The following is a 13,350-nucleotide window of genomic DNA, read 5'->3' on the forward strand; positions in this document are numbered from 1 at the left end:
GTCTTGAATGCGCTCCCAGTTGATACAATTTGCAGCATCTGGAGGAACTCTAGAATAAATACCAGGAGGATGTCTCTGGCTATGACCAATGCTTCTACACAAAGACTTCTTTGAAAGCTCTGGCATGACAACCAAGCCACTCCTATCATCATTCAAATATAACTGCATTACACCACGCAGTTTCTTACAAAGCACAGGGCCATTTAGTGACAATAACAGCATCCAAATCTTGTAACTGGACTACTGCAAAGAACTTGAACGTGAGTGTGTAAAAAAAAAAAAGAAAAGATCAATATGGTTTTGATTTGCCTTCGTACCGGTGCATTTTTTCCTTGCTAAATGGATTTTAGTTTTCAGTGCGAGGCATTTCTGTAGAAGCCGTAACAACCTCTGCATGTTTACCTGTCAGTGTTAATGTCACATTTAGATCCATTCAGTTAGGAGTGACTGCATAGCAGCGTTGTATGGTGATGGGTCAGAGTTCAAGTGTACCCATTAGAAAGCCAAACAGTATCATTACACCCAGAATGTAGGCCTCCCATTATAAGCAAGTGTCAACAGTGTATTTTTAGCCCTGCCACCAGAATTTTAAGTGATCCATGTGAATCAGTCTCTGTGATGAATTTCAATAGAAAGCACCAACAAGGACTGTCAATCTCTTCGTTACCTTTTTTGTGTCAAAGCCCTAAGCTCTACTTTCTTTTTGCCCTGGAGCTAACATAATACTGACATTGTTCAGCCAGGGCTGGGGGGAAATGTGGAAAAAGGAGGTCCTTTTGGCAAAGAAACACTTTCTGAAAGTTCAAGTTATGTGTTTTATTACTGTGACGTTTTTTTACATTAAACATGACAGCTTTGCCTTTTATGGAATGCTATACAGGGCCTCCATCTTGCTTCACAGGAGACTGATAAGTGTACATATAGCATGCAAGCACACAATAAGAGGAAACAGTTAAAGAGGCAGCAGGACTAATGTAATACTTACTGTCAGGCCAATCATGGCAGGGTTTCTCCCAGCTTGAATGAATGAAATGCTGTCATCTCATTTATAGACCAGGTCACATGGGCGTTATTTGCTGCAACACTTTCAAAAAATGACCCTTTTTGATATTCTGCTTTTTTTTTCTTTTTTGATGGGTGTTGCCAGGATTAGCCTTGAAAAACTGCATGTTTGAGTTTTTTTCTGTGCAGCTACAATGTAAATGCCATTGTTAGACAAGAAACATAGGAAAAGAAAATCTATCATTCTCATCTGTACTTTGAGATGGTGGTGCAATCCAGAAACTTGCTAAAGTTAAACAGGCCTTGCCGCCGCTGGCAAGATTTCTTCCACCCTACATTACTTCACAGCTGAGTGATCAGCTCACTCATTTATGGCTGCGAGTTGTTCAGTTAAAAGAGGCTTTTATCTGCCTCAGATGATGAAAACTAACAAAGATTAAGATGAACAACTTCCTTTTTACAAATGATCTGTTTGCCCCTTTTGAAATACTTCAGCAGGAAACAAATGGTTTGGCTTTGACATACTCATTACATATATTACAGCTTCCTTTGTGATTTAGAAAGACTTCTACCAGCAGAATGAAATATAATAAACAGTGTGCTGGAAAGGGAAAGGCCACAACTCTGGCTCAAGAAGCCCTGCAGAGCAACCACCCTGAATAGTTTGGCTGTTTTGAATAGAGAGTGTTAGTTCATCTACGGATCACACCTACAGATCAACAGAAGGATGAACAGAGGAAGACATATTTGGATGTACATGGTATTACTGTCTATGTTGTCATTGCTAAAGGTGGTTCACTTTAACTTTGACATCTATGATGTAGCCCTTCTCCGTCTAACTTCTGTCATTTAAAGTTTGATTTAAAAGTGTCTCAGAAGAACAATATGCATAAATGATGTCACACTTCTGCATGATAAATGCCCCTGGAGCAGATTCAAAGGGTGGATTATGCTGGTAGCCAATTGGGTCAAATGAAAACTTGCTGTGACTTTCCAGATACTTTTTCCAGAGATGTTAGGTCTTCTAGTCTTTTGCCAGATGTAACCAAAAACATTCACATTCAAATCAATAAATCAGAACTGGCAGGAATGTCAAAATATAAGGTGGGATGAAGTTTCCTCTGTCACACATATTCTGGTACAGCCCCAAATGAGGAAAGGTTGGAAGGGTATGGAAAATGCTGATTTAAAAAAAAAAAAAAAAAAAAAAGCAATTCCTACATTTACTCTAATTCTGTTGTTTTGGTTTTTTTGGGGTTTTTTTTTAAAATTGCAGACTGTGAACTTATCATATATCACTTTTGCCTCAAAACTTATAAAACTAATCACCTGTTGGTTTCCTAACAAGCAACAGCAACATTGCAGAGTAAGTGATGCCTCTTAAATTTGATCAGGATAAATGAAATAATTATAATAGTAATAATAACAACAACAACAAAAATTATTTGAATGTATGGCCGCTATTACTACTCAATTCACCTCTTGGAATTACTAAAAGATTCTGCATTTGATGCTGCCAAAGGAAAAATGTTTTATTTTATCATCTCCATTTTTCCTGAATTGAGGTTGTTGATTCTATTCAGATCATATAATAAAAGGAAGAGATTAGACTTGATGAGTGTGATCAATCAAACTGGCTTTTTAACCTGGGTTTTCTTGTTCTCTCTGTTTTTCTTTGCCCCTCCCTTTCAGTTTTCCTGGCCTCAGAGCCTTGGTTTAGCCTGCCGCTAGCCCAGCTCCCCAGGACTCCACTCCTCCTGGTCTTGATGCCTGGGACCTGGTTGTGACACATGGCACTCACTGGATCCACTCTGCTGCTTTTTATCAAGTGGGGTGATAGATGGGAGCCTCACATCTTCTGTCCTTGTTTGCATTGTTTCATGGTGTCTCCATAAACTGACCATGGAAAATCGAGGTCAAACATTTTCCACATTAGCAGCTTTACCAGTAGGATAGACAGGGATATCTGCTGCAATTACCCTTCATCCTCCCTAAACACCACAGTGTAACAAACTGCTCCCTGTACATCTCCCACAAGCTGATGGCTATTCTCATTTTCATAACAGACAACAACAGTGATGCACTGGGCAGAATTAGATGAAGTATTTTAAAAATCAGGGCAAAGGTAAGACACAGATGTCTGAGTTCAAGCCAGCTGTCTGGCACCAGTCTGATTTCCAAGTAAACTAAATCTGGAACGGGCAAAAAATAAACAATAAATTCACTAAAGCTTGTCTGATATATGAATTAAAGATGTTTTTGACTCTTTGGGACAAGTCTAGACCAACGGGCTGCTTCTTTTTGTAATATTTAAGCAATGAATGTAAAGTATGTTACAACACAAAAAGAAGGCATTAAATATGTTTTAGATCATTTTAAAATGTCTTTCTTTTTTAAATGCATAATAAAGGAAAGAGCTGTTGTCTGGCAGAGACTGAAAGAATTTATGATTTCATTACAAAGCCACCCACTCAACTCAAAATGATAAATCTTCTGTTTTTGTTTTTGTTTTGTTTTTTACAAACTGCACCCTGTTGAGTAATTCAGGTTATTGTCTGTTTACCTTTGCTGCTGGGAATAATTGAGGCATAAACCCTGTTTGGTGGCTGACTCACTGATGACACACGCCTTCCAGCCTCCAACATCCCACCACATCTGTTTGGTATGGAACCGAAGTTTGGGCCAAACTAATTCTAGGCTGTGTTTTCATGTTTTGTCACCAATATGTAGCACTCACGTAACAGCGAGCTTTCACTGGTTGCTGGTCTTGCTGCACAGGCCTCATGCTTGGTTAGCTCCAAGCAGAGAATCATGTGCTCTCTTCAGCAACAGTTAGGAGAAAGAAAAATCTTCTTCACTGCCCCCAATTAACTCTGAAGGTCGAGTGCCAAAAAGTTATGATGCGATTTAACCCCCCGCATGAGGTCAATTTGACCTGAATAGCTTCCTATTAAGCATGATAAATTTGTTATTTTTCAATCCATTAAACCTTTTCCCCATAGTCCATTTAGTCAGAACAAACCCTCCTGGCCTGCCATAACCTACCTTCCGTTTACCATGAGCAAGACTCAGAAACCAAAAGAGATAGAAGAAAGAAAGCTATGACACAACAATTAGCCGAGGTGATTTCAAATTGCTTTCTGCTACAGGCTTTCACTAATTACCAATCGCCAGTGCTGGATGGGTATCCCACCAGTGCAGGGGGTCAATAGGGTAACATCAACATCAACATATAACAAGGTCTAAAATTCAGCTTATCAATGAAGCATTGTTATGAGCATGGGATCTATGAGAAGGGACTATGAGTTGAAGAATAATCGTGTGAGGTTCAGGGAGGAAGCCTTTCTGACTACACTGACCTGTCTGCAACTGCCCCCGGGGCAGACAAAAACCAAGGCCTCCGACAGATGTTCGGAAAAACTGCCCCATTCATCAAGGCATTTTTGTTGGAATGTCTTTGAACTACTTAAAAATTTTGTGTGACATATACGTCAAAGGCAGAACCGAAGAAGTTCAACAAAGACCGACAGGCAGATAGATAGATAGATAGACAGATAGATAGATAGATAGATAGATAGATAGATAGATAGATAGATAGATAGATAGATAGATAGAGAGAGAGAGAGAGAGAATCATTACAAGATTTCTGTCTTCTTAGTAGGCTTAAGTTCCATAATGTCTCTCATCACTGCCCAGCTCATAAATCACACCCCGGATGAGGGTTTTTGGCTGAACTTGTTGTTCTGCAACTCAGTCTACAATCCCACACCACATTCAACTTTGTCCACAATTCTCATGCAAACACATAAATTGGCATGATGGAGTGTGAAGTCATGGCATGGTTGTAGAGACTCAATCAGCCCATGTGGAACTGCTTTTTCCTCCCACTCTCCCATGCTGCTACAGAAGGGATTTAAATCAACCAAAGCAAAGGTGATGGTGACAAAACTATACAAAACAGCTCCCCGCAAATATAAAACACAGTTGAACAAGCAGAGAATTTATTCTGTGAACTGTCTTTTATTAACATTCCAGTTCAGTGTAATGTAAAAGTATTCATATGACTCTACCCCGGCCTGCTGGTACTGCTGGGTTTTATACCAAGTGCTCAGTAGGGAGCAGGAAGAGAGGCCCCATGTGTCCAGAGCCCTGTCTCCTGAGCAGCACTAAGCACTCAGCAGGCTTCAAGGGCAAATGTTCATTAGGAAGCCAAGTTTTAATAAGCCTGCAGACTGACATGCTGCTAAACAGCCTCAAGTGCCAGAAGAGGTGAGTTTACTTGTCCTGCTGATCCTCATGACTTTGCATAGCATCATGATCAACGCATCACAGAACATGACCTAACAGTCACCTATACTGTACATAATTAACCTTCAGAGAGTCGATTACTGCATGACTCATTTTGTGTATTAAAATGGTAGCCCGTTGGATGCACCTGACTATTTTCTAGCAAGTGGCGGGTTACTAACTTAAAAGATATAGCCCAGTTGTCTTTAAATAATGCATCACAAGGGAAATTCCTGCTGATTAGACTTTTTATAGATAATTTTCAGTACTGACTGAGATGCTGTACAACTCTCTCGTGAATGTCCAGAAAAGAGCAAGAACTGTACTGACACTTACATTGTTGTAAACCCTGTGTAAAAACGAATAAATTCATGTTGAACAAAACCTGCTAGCTTACTTTGTTTATCTTTAGTGCTAATGCTAAGCTAAAGTAAGCAGCAACTAGCTTTAATGGTGTAAAGATAGCACATTTAACTGGTGTAAAACCTGGAGTAAAGGTCACATATTTATACTTTAAAATGTTAAACTATTCATTTTGCCTCTCTGCAACATTAACAGCATCCAAACACTTTGTGACATGACGTTAGCTATGTTTTACTATTTCTGAGTCTATCTAAATCTGTCAACTTTTTTACAGTGTTTTAAATTAAATAAATTACACTCTCATAGTCTAAATAATCTGGAAGAACCGGGTCCCCACAATATGAATTTTAGTCAATTAGTTTACTTTATCAAGGTTGCAAGATGCCAATGTCATGTCCACCATTACACAAGAGTAGACCAAGGTTGTACTTTATCATTCTGTCATTAAAGTGGTTTGACTGCCTGACGAATGATCCAGCATTGATGATTTTTTTTTTTTTTTTACAAACTCAAGGAGCTCTCCCTGAGGAACAAGCACCCAGCCGTCTTTTCCTTATATGTTTTCTTTAAGGAGGGGGTAAATTACTACATTACTAAAACAGGATGACAGCTGAGAAAAAAAGCACGATGACAGAAGAAACAATTATTAAGAGCTCTTAACAAAATGGTAAAGTCATGAAACTGCCCTTCAACTGTTTCCACTTTATGATAAGGTAAAGAATACTGGTTGCGATATCAAGACTTGCACCAGAGACCTTGATATTACGTGGGATGTTTAGATGTTTCAGAACAAAATGTGCTAGCCAAATTTTGTTCTGTCCCGATTTTATGTTTGGAAAAAAACGAGGATTTAATTTTAGAGAAATGCAGAACTGAATATGTGTACATGCCACTGATACTCACAAACAATTGGGTGTTTGTTGTTTTGTAGATTGATCCATGATATATTAATGTTTTCCACTGAAAATAAACAAATTCTTTGGAAAAGCAAAGACTTTACTGATATTAGAAGTTATGGTGTTATAGCAATTTTCCCAACTACGGTTTTCCAGCACATCATTATTTTTAATCTCACCAGTTAATATTCTGTTGGCTGTGATTGCTTGCAGAGGCCCTGACTATTTGTCCACTGTTCAGCATAAAGAGCTATTCTGTGTTTGCAACAACGAGTCAGATCTACTTATTAGACCACTACGTCACCCTTTAAGATGATGGATAACATTCTGTAGTCACGTTTTTTTTTTAATGGATGATTTGATTAAAAATGTACTCCGCATGTGTGTTTGAGGCCAAGTCACATCTGGAGACAACCTGAGTGCAGTTAATCACAAACCTAAACAGAGGACAGCTCAGTCTCATTGTTACAAACACCCAGAAACTTCTTTAGTTGCATAAATGCCTGTAATATGTCATTTTAAATCTAAGCAAAAGACAGGAAATGGAAGGTTTTCATAACTATTAATTATGACTTAGAGGTGTTACATATTGTAGTTGTTTCTATGCAAAACCTCATTGGTCAATGTACTGTTTATTTTGCAACAACAGCTTCCTTTTGCATTCTGTGATGGTTGCAGCAAGACCAGATTAATTCAGTGGATGGAAAGCGTCTCAGCCGACATCCACGGACAACGCTGGATATGTGATGAGATTTGTGTGTCCTTGTGGAGCAGTTGGCTTGTTGTGCAGAGGCCTTTGAGGCAATGACGGCAACTTGGATGGGACAACTTGAAAAAGGGATAGGATTCCATCAGGTCCGTGAAAAATGTTGACTAACTGGCAGGGGAGATGCTGTGAACGATACAGAGAGTGAGTGGGAAATAATCTTCGCAACTTATCTGACTGATTACGATGACAGTTTGATGGCAAAAGATACAGCGAATATAGTCTGTGCGTGTTCAGAGGATCGTACTTCCTGGACAGTGTCACTACTCGGCTTTCATCCCTCATGTTCAGCTCTATCCAAACTAAACTATTCAATCATAAGTATGTCAACGTCTCTGTTCTGTCAATCCGACCAGAGCAGAAAATATGCTCTTTGACTGACCTCATGCAGCCATTTCACGGTAACAAAATGCCTCTCATGGAAGACGTCTCCCTTTTTGGAATTACTTGCATTTTGCTCTGTTCATTTAAAGGATGAATGCTTTCTTTGTCTTGGTATCACATGGCTCTCTACTTTGAGAAATAAAATCTCCTACTTATAGCATAATGCATGAATGGCTTCTGTCAATGACATTACCTAAAATGATCATGGAGATTTTGGAAATACATGTTATCTTTTTAGAAGAGGCCTATAGCTGCTATGGTTTAGAAAAGTTCAGACTTTTGACCCTGATATTCTTTCTATAGCAGTATGGTGACCTCTTACTGGGGATGCTCTTCAGAGCTTTGTTTTAAATGGTAACCATTAAAAGAAAAATATACAGGCGATGCCTCAGAGCTCCCTCGCTGAGCAAAGCAAACACTTGTGGCCATATCTGTGGCCTCTCTCATGTCCTTACATGTTTCTAACCATAATGGATGGTATCCTTAGCTTACCACTGGATGCTAACAGCCTTAAACAGGAACAGTCTCCCTTCATGACCTACTATATTATCACAAAAAAATAGAAAAAGGCCTGAATGTGTCCCAACATTTCCTTCTTCAGGCTTCCTCACACTGTGAACTTGCTAACTTTCTGTAAAGTGTCATGGCATCTTACTTATTCACCATAATTACATACACTAAATCTAATTTTTCCTTTCAGAAGGGACTCTGAGGACGAGGCATGTGAACATGCTATTTATGAGGACATAGATTAAATTAAATCAGGCTGAAGGCACACTGTGTCTTTGTTCAAAGACTTCAGGCGGCGGTCTGCCATTATCTAAAGTGAGAGTTGGGCACGTTCAGGAAGCAGCAGCTGATAGGATGCCGTCGATCTTTCTGTCAGCATAGCCTCGCCCTGTTCCTCTCTCATAGCAGGGTGGTCCTAACTGTGTGCATTTCTGCTGGGAATGACTTGGCAGGGATCCCTACAGCAGAAAGGAAGATGTTTCCCCTTCAATCAGCAGTTTCCAACAGGTGTACTGTACGTCTCTTTTCTTTCATGTGTTTTTGATACAGTTTAGCAGGACTTTCAAGCTGTCAAAAGTAAATGAGCTAATGAACATATAATGTGGCTCATTTTTTGACATCCGGCTTTCTCTTCCTGTCAAATTGCTTCTCTCTCCACAGATTCAGCTTCAGGCCTCTGAGGTGAAGGTGATACATGTCTCTGGACTGTAAACACATTGTTAGCTAGTTAATGCACATGCATGCAAAAGGTTACACACATGCTGATCAGATGTGACTACTATTACTGCATTTACAAAGCTCTGGTCAGTGAAATCCATCCTCCATAGTCATCATCTAAGAGAGGAGAGTTAAGATGAATGAATTTCCATTTGAATTGAAAAACTCTACGAACTAAAGACCACGAGCTGCATAATTGCCATGTAAGATTTGACCAAAACCACAAATCAGCATAGTAGTTCATTTATAGTACTTAATATCTGGCAATGTGGGGAATTTCATTTGATACGCTTAGTTCAGCTGCTTTGTGCACAACCCTTTACCAGGTGCTCCTCAAAGTGAAGGTTTTTACACAGTTTTCATAACATATTACAAATTATGCAAAGTGTGCATTAATGTACGGAGATAAAGTGCCACAAATAAAGCATTCTGTCTCATTGTCAAAAGAAAAATGCTAAAATATGATCACTCTGACAAGCAGGATTTGATTGCAGACAGTGTCTGACTGCAGGGCTGAGGATCAACTCCGTGGCCTGGAGCTTTCGACTTCCAGTAGCAGTGGTTGGAAAAAAGCCAGTGTCAGCCAGGCTCACTACTTGTCTCCACCAGTTAGGCTTCTGAATATTTCTTATTTCCATCCAGATAAGTTCACTAATCTAAAGTAAGGACCCTGACAATGATGTTGTGCCCTCTGAAGAAAGAGATTTTTATCCCACTGGAAGAATCTTTTAGAAACAGCCACGTAATTTATATGTGGTTCAGGAACTTTATAACGTATTTTACATGCATGTACAGTAAAAGGGGCGGGTTGAAATAATGAGGTTTATGGGATGACAGAACCAGTTAAACAGTTTAGGGTCAGACCACTGACTTTGTAAAGCTGTTCTGTGATAACTCTTAGTTTTGCAGATGTTTTTTTCTTATGTGAAATTTATGCAACATTTGAAACTACAGGTTAAGTCAGCATTGTGAATATCTTCTTTTTAATTGTCACCCTATTCAGCCACTTCAGGGTGAGAGAGTTTCATTTGAAAACGTTGCATCTTTCTGTGATGTTAGTTTTACAACTATCATTACTATCTGAAGTCAAGAAAATGAAATTAAGTAACTGGTCTGTTTTTGCTTCAACTAACTTTAGCAGTCATTTATATTCGGTGCTAGACGTAACCCTTGAGTACCACAACACCACGGGAATGAATAAAATGTTAATAAATGTTAGTGCCAAAAAGGTTGGCAATCAATAATCTAGTAGTTGGTTTGATTAATAATTGTAAAACACAACTCTTGTCATAGTGTCATAAGGGAAGAGTCACTTGTCACGTTCTGGTACTAGGCAGTTCACTGTAAATGCAGATGAGAAAGATGTCTCAGAATGTAAAGTAAAAACCTTGCTGATGGTGGAACAGGACACAAAGTAGTCAAGAATCAGCCTCTGGGCACAATGAACATCTGTTCCAAATATCATGGCAATCAATCCAACAGCTGTCAAGACATTTCACTAAAAAACAAGAGCGTCTTGCTGTAACAAGAGGAAATGTCATGGAATTACCTAAGTCGGGAATAATAATCTTTGCGGGACAGTGAAGCTCTGTAGAACATTTTTTTTTGGCAATTCATCTTGTAGTTGTTGAGATATTTCAGTCTGAATCAAAACGGGGGAACGACAGACTCGACCGGGTCCACGCTGCTGGATTGACTGATGACATCCCCTCTGCAATTACTGCTGCCGCACTTCAGACATCATCTTAAATCCCACTTCATAACCAATTCATATATTCTGTAGTGACACTGCACTGACAATCAGGGTGGAGCAACGCTGGATATTTTTCAAACACTTGGACAATCTGTATTAGAGGCCCTTTCTTTTCAGAGGAAATATAAGGGCTGAAATGTTTCCCAACACAGAGAAGATAATACAGCTCCACGTCCCAGCAGGACACCTAACCCCATGAATCAAAAGCCTCTGTCCAACAACATATATATAACACAGACACGCTTTAGCTTTGGGACACTTAATCTCCACAGCAGTTTTTCAAAATCACCTTTGGTTGAAAGCTACTGCTTGTCTCTAGGTTTATCTTGATGCATATACTTAAAAAATGTTCAAGTAAAATGTGTTCCTGTGTCTGTTTCAGCTTGAAGAATGCAATTAAATGAGGCTCATTTATCTACACTGAAATGTGTGCTATCCAACAATGGCTTGTTGCAACCCGGCCTGGGTGCTGAGATTTAGGTATCAGGACTTAAATTAACACAGAATCAAGAAGAAGCAGGACAAAATCTGTGAAATATGAATAGATGGGAGGAAAAGAATCTCTTTAATCAGCAGCAGTATCCCATCCAATACATTCCTGTGCTGTGCTTCTCTGCCAGACCATTGTCATCACTGGGATTTCATAAAGTTGTTTTCCCTATAATCTTAAACAACTCAGTTGCGGAATCATACCGTCACCAATCACAACAAGAGCCAATCAAGACCCTGATTGGATGGTCATTTTAGTGGTCAGTCATTGTGGAAAGAGGGAAAGAGCTTTTTTTTTTTTTTTTTTTTTTGCTCTGTCACTTCTAGAAGTGGACTTTGCATGCATGCACAAGCAGAGCTCTGTTTTCTGTTTGGACCCAGGTCTGTGAAGCCTTTAGTATGTAACATGAAGTCACGACACTGTACTTTACAGTAAAAAGTTAACTTTAATCCAGGCCTGCTGCTGGAGCAAAACTCTCCTGTCCTTCACCAGCTCTGATTAAGACTGGCCTCTAAATTGGCCCAATCATCGCAGATGATAAATACCTTCAGCCAATCCAGTTGGCAGTTAATCAGCAGTGTCCAATCAGGTAATGAGGACCTGTGTCTTGGAATGGGAAGCAGACAACCCCACGGCTGTTTCACAGGAAGGAGAGAGGGTCATGTTTTAAAGATGCATAAGGAATGCCACATTTGTGTTGTCTGCCCCGAGAAAGATCACTGTCTGCAGAAAATTAACTTTGATCAGGGGAATTGATGGACATCTCCTCTGAAGCACAGTGTCTGACTCAGTGGTGGAAATTGAGGCTCTGCGCACCACCCATAAACTGAGTCCCCCAGGAACTTGGCAACCCTGAACCCCAAAGTCTGCACTACAATCAGATCTGGAGCTGTTTATGGAATAGAACAGGAACATTTTAGTAAGAAAAAAGGCTTTTCTGTATCAGTACAAGAACTCACAGAGATGCCCCATGTTGCAGTAGAATGGCTTCTAATAGTTGCACAGAAGGATAGAGGATGTGATTTTTGTTGTCGCCTGCCTTCCACTTTTTTTTTTTTTTTCTTTTAGCAAACATTCCTTTGGGGAAATTTGAGTGAGGCCATTATGCAAATCCACAGGTGCATGCCAAGACCAAATAACTGGACTCCTGCCTCGAAGTGCTTCAAGATGCCTTTCAGCCTGCTTCTGATAGTGTTCAGACCACAATGTGAGGAGATGTGCCAGGAACATGTGGGTGTAGAAAGGAAGGAGGGCCACGGGGCCTGCATGTTCACAGCAAAGCAATTAAAAAATAATCTTTTACTTGAGAACAATATCAGACAGTAACTCAGGAAGAAAGCATTCAGTCTACAAAGACTGCTCCTCTATCGCATCCTTTTCTGATATAGCTGTCAGTTATGTCACATATCTGTATGTTAACAGGGAAGGGAGGAATTTGTTTTCCATTTCACAGATAGATATACAATAGAGCTCACAAAAGACTGACCTCATTAAAACTGGTGCTAACATCAACACAACAGCTATGAAGGAAGTATGTTTATTTTCATGTGTTTATGATGTACTTGTGTATATGTGCTGGGAAATGGTGGGAAAGGAGTGGATTCAGTTTGGGCTGGTCAAAGTGAGGAAGAATTTAAATGAGGATGGTCAGCTGAAGGCAAGAAAACCCTTCTTCGTTTACTGTTGCTGAGCTGTCTAGGGGATGACACAACAGTGCATGGCTACTTCACGTGCACAGAGCTGTCATATGTTGAACTGGCGCCCCCTTGTGTCTAAAACATGAACTGACAGTTATGGAGGTCATTTTCTATTTTCAATGCAAGACACGCGATAAAACTCAAGAGGAACACACAGAAACAGACAACAACAACAAAACCATAGTATCAAAAATTTTGTTTGCAAAGTTGTATCAGAGCAACAGGTTGATATTTAGACTGAGGGGATAAAAAAAAAAACAAAAAAAAAAAAAACGTTTTTGGCCATGATACACAGCCCCATGGTTGATCAGATGATGTTTAGTCCATCATTTTGGTGGAAAGGTTATGATTTGGCCTCATTTTACAGCCACAGGACCTGGAGACTTTGCAGTTCATGGGTCAAACATGAACTATGTATACCAAGGTATTACTTAGTCAAAAACAAAAGCATCCGTTTCACAGCTAAATTTAGGTCCAAATTGAGA

Source organism: Telmatherina bonti (genome assembly GCF_933228915.1).
Source record: "Telmatherina bonti genome assembly, chromosome: 22".
Classification (NCBI taxonomy): domain Eukaryota; kingdom Metazoa; phylum Chordata; class Actinopteri; order Atheriniformes; family Telmatherinidae; genus Telmatherina; species Telmatherina bonti.